Source organism: Drosophila novamexicana, unplaced genomic scaffold (genome assembly GCF_003285875.2).
Source record: "Drosophila novamexicana strain 15010-1031.04,08,12 unplaced genomic scaffold, DnovRS2.1 tig00000644-arrow-pilon, whole genome shotgun sequence".
Classification (NCBI taxonomy): Eukaryota; Metazoa; Arthropoda; class Insecta; order Diptera; family Drosophilidae; genus Drosophila; species Drosophila novamexicana.
Genome location: NW_020824814.1, coordinates 3,421,874 through 3,426,313, shown reverse-complemented (window position 1 = coordinate 3,426,313; position 4,440 = coordinate 3,421,874). Strand labels below are relative to the sequence as shown.

General features: G+C 42.7%; 1 long non-coding RNA gene across 1 annotated transcript; it reads left to right on the top strand.

Annotated features, from left to right (window-relative positions):
- Nucleotides 1-3,239: 3,239 nt before the first annotated feature.
- On the top strand, nt 3,240-4,014 carry LOC115762686. Its single transcript, XR_004017821.1, has 3 exons — nt 3,240-3,292; nt 3,411-3,495; nt 3,554-4,014. It is a non-coding gene; the product is annotated as an uncharacterized LOC115762686 (long non-coding RNA).
- Nucleotides 4,015-4,440: the final 426 nt, after the last annotated feature.

Genomic DNA, 4,440 nt, shown 5'->3' with positions numbered 1-4,440 from the left:
TATAGAAAGTTATAGACATGTTGATACATTTATACAACCTTATACATCTATAACTCTCATCTCTCCTCCTTATATTGTTAAAAACTGAACCCATCTTGTGGACTTCGACTCTAGCTTGATGCTGCATCTAAAATCTGTACGATTTGGAATATATTTTTGATAGTTTTCTTATCTTGAAGCTTTACTTTGTTGAATATTGAGAACTGTTTTATTTCCTCTAGATTATTGTTTTTAAATTTGAACAATCGCCGTAAATTAAATATTTATTTTTTTCTATTTTTATTTCCACATACCTGTGCTTGTTGCTCCGCATAGTTCATTGTTTACCTTCTCTATATACATATATATATGTATATATATATATCTCCCTGCTTTCTCGCCCTCTCACGCCCTTTCTTTCCTGTGTAGTTATTTTTATTAGTTGCTCTTCAATTAGCCTTCGAGCAGGTTCCGCTCATCATCCTGGCGCGCTTTGTTTGCGCAAATTGACTGACACTGATGTCTACCCGCCCGTCCCCCGTCCCCGCCACCGCCTAGCACACACTGACAGCAAACTGACACCAGTCGTGCCTCAGCTCCGCTCCCCCCACCCCACACACACACACGCACACACATGTTACCATTGTCGTACGTGGCGCACACGCAACAGACGCTGCCTCCGCCCAGTTCTACATATGCTTTATTAGTTTATCCGTCCCGAGGGTTGTTGTTGTTGTTGTTGTTGGACTTGCGCTAATATTAATTTATTGTCAATGTTGCCATCTGACCCCACAGCCACCGCACCCGCCTCTGACCGAGTTCCACCACACAGATATGCATCAAAATGAGAAAGGACAATTTAATTTCATTTAGCAGCGCAGGCACAGGACATGGCAGGACTGCTCACGAGCTATTATTAACACTTGCGACCACAAAAAGTCGGTCAAAAACTTGGCAACTCGCTTCTGGCCGAGCTCCTCACATGGCTCTAATTAGGAAATGATGAATTCGGCAGTCGTTGGGGCAGCCAGCACATGTGTGCGGCGCCTGGTTGGTCAGAAGTAGCTCGCGGGCGGGGGCAGAGGCGAGAAGGGGAGGGGAGGGAGCTCTGTGACTGGAGCGTAGCGGAGGCAATCCTGACTGCATGCAACCCCGAGGCGGGCCGCTTTCATAATTCATTTTGAATACTTTTCGCTTATCGCTGAGGGAAAGATTTATGTCAGACACTTTGGTAACATGATACCTGGACGCAGAGAGGGAATGGTAGTTGAAGGGGGGGCACAGCTCTGGGCGCTCAAAGCTCAACTCCTTGTGCGTTTGCAAATGATTTAATGCTCACTTACAGTCGTTGGCTACCGAGTGGCTCCTGGTCCTGCTCCTGCTCCTGTTTCTGTTCCGTTTCGTTCCCAGAGGCGCCATTAAATCTCATTAAAAAGTTGCCGCTGCCATGCAAATGCGCAAGTAGATGGCAAGGGTAGTGGGGAGGGGGGGAGCTGCCGCAGGAGTCGCATGCAAATTATAAATGTTCGTCGCAACAATGCAGAGAAAAACTTGCACAACTTTTAACGCTTTTCACGCGACTCGAAATTGATGTCCTGCTAGCTTTTCACATGGCATGTGTATGCGTGCGTGTCCGTGTGTGTGTGTGTGTGTGTGCAGTTCATTGGTTATGCATGAAATTGAAATGAAGTGGAACGATGATGGCCATCATTGATTTGGGCTTGACAAATGTGCAAGGCTTTCAATCGAAATGAGGTGAATGAAATGAAATGTCGCCATTTGGAATTGAAACATGCGTCAACTGTAATTGAAAATTGAAATCGGCATTGGAATTGACGTGGGGATTGACTGAGTCAGCGGACAATTTAGCTGCTGTCCGAGTTTATTAATCATTTATAAATGTTTTCTTTATTATTAAAAAATCTGCATAAGAAATACACGCACATTGCCTCTCGCTCACGCACACGCATGCACAACTATGTACATGCATGCGTATGTTTGCATGTGTGTGTGTATCGGTGTGTTCACAAAGAGAACGAGAGCGAGCGAGAGAGAGAGCGCACACACATTTTGCATTAATATTTCAGTCACATTTCAAAGCAAGAAGAAGAAAAAAACAACGACAGACAAACATACAAAGAAAACAGACAGACAAAACAACAGACAGCCCGAAAGTAAATAAGCAAACAAGGAGCAGCATAGCGCAAGAGAGGAAGAGAGGCGTATGGAAGAGAGAGCATAAACGGTGTGAGGCTCTATGTGGGAGCCATGTTAACGTTGCGCTTTACATAAGCAAATAGAATACAAAGTTTATATTGCATTCCAGCGAGGGGCAAACGGGCGAGAAAAGGACGGCGGCACTCTTATATACTGTTATATACCTAAGCCACAGCATATACCAGGCATTGCAGTATGTGTGTGTGTGTATGTGTGTGTGTGTGGCTATGTACATAGCCCGGTCACGTCCCGCCCATTCACTTGGAAAGTCGATGCTCGATGTGACTGATTACTGCGTCGCTGTTGTTGCTGCTGTTGCTGCTGTTGTTGCTGCTGCTGTTGCTGTTGTTGCTGCTGTTACTGTTACCGGGGGGCTGCCTATGCTACCGCTGCTGCTGTTAATGACAAACAATGTCTGCCATTTTGGCAATGGATCTCAAATATTTCACAGTTAGCGGATGGCAAAATGGAAGGTCAAGTATAGCTAGAAGAACTGCATTGATAAGTGTGAACAAGTACAGTTAATATCGGATAATGGGCAATGATATAGTGTTGCGATATTGGGAGCATGTTAACATTGCTTCCGATATGTTCGAAAACAATATGTTCTTCAATATGAAGATCTTTATGATAAAGTATTCCCATATTGATAGAATGTTGTTTGAATGAAAGATATGTAACGAAAAGAGAAAAACCACAATTTTAACCAATTTTTAAATGTTATTCTGTTCCGATTGCAACAATTTGGTGCTAACAACAAAATGAAGGATGTATGTAAAGTTTCATAAATGCATAAATGGAGCTAACAGATGGAAGTACAAAGATTTTGATGCAGATCTACAATATACACCCTTTATGGGTTCAAAAGTACTTTGCTCAATGCATCAAACATTTCATAGTTTATAACATCCTCTGCAATGTTATATGGAACTTTATTTCGAATTTTGAGAACTTCTAAAAGTTATAACAAGGCCTGCTCAATATACAGACAGGAAACCGTATGGCTATCAGTCAAGACATTTCTTTTGAAGTCCAAAATGTTCATTCTCCATTTTGACAAAATTCCCCCCCGGCAACAGAGTTCTACAGAAAATCGGTAAAAATTATAATTGTAACTTTTTAATATGTGGGCTGCGTCTGCTTTGGGTTTCTCATTTGAATATTTTTCTACCTTTTTATTTTGTGGGGCATTTCGTTGGTTTTCTTATGCTCAGCACTTGGCGGTAATTTGTCTGCGGATCAAACAATTGTCGAATCAGCCAGAACTTTCGGGCAAAGGTTTATGTTAATGCCGTCTCGGTAAAAAGAGGCCAAAGCAGGTGGGCCTGTGTTAATATGTTGCTTACTTATTCAACAGGCACTCGACACTAATCAACTAAAGTGACTCCCGGCAAAAGCAGGCGACAAGAGGACTCCAATTCACGAGCTGCACGCATCCTTTGCCAAGGAATTATGCACTCGCCTCCGTCGCAGAGCGAAGCACATAAAACATTCCGCTGCATAATTGAACAAGTTGGCAGGGCGAGTCAGTGCGGCAGGGGGCGGGAGCGGGTGCGGGTGCGGGTGCGGGGGCAGGCAGGATGCCAGGACGACGCCAAACGAATTTATGGCAGCACCCGCCCATATGTCTTTGGAGACTTATTTGTTGTGCCGACTGGGTGTACGCGCTACACTCAGAGAAAAGCAAGCTTCAATTATTTGAATTTCCCAATTTTCTTATTTAAAAAAGGTGTCTGTAGAAACGAATGAAGGGAATTTTTGGAACCTTCACTAAATCAAATATGAATCAATTCGAATAAAATTGTAGTGAATTTTTGGAATATTCGTAAATCGAATATGCATCAAACTGAGCATTTATATTAAAAGAGGAGAGGATTATATTATGATTAAATTTGTATAGGAAATATACCTCTCGATTGCCCATTAAAAGTGAATCTCCCTAGGGAGCACATAGTTTCCTCGACAGAAAGCAACTTCAACAATTTTCAGGTTTAACAAAAGTTTTTTATATTTATTTTTAATTGTTTGTGAGACTTTTAGTCACATTTTGTTTCCGCTTTGATCCGAATCTCTTGGCATTGGTTTTTTCTCTCAGTGTATGGGTGTGGCTTTGTGGTTGTGCGGCACAATTGTCAGCCGGCTGGCAGCTCCATGACAATCGCTGCCGATTGCGTTGCATTAAATATTTTTATGGGCCCTGCTGGTTGAGCTTCATTGTTTTATTATCCTGCTGCTCATCAGAGC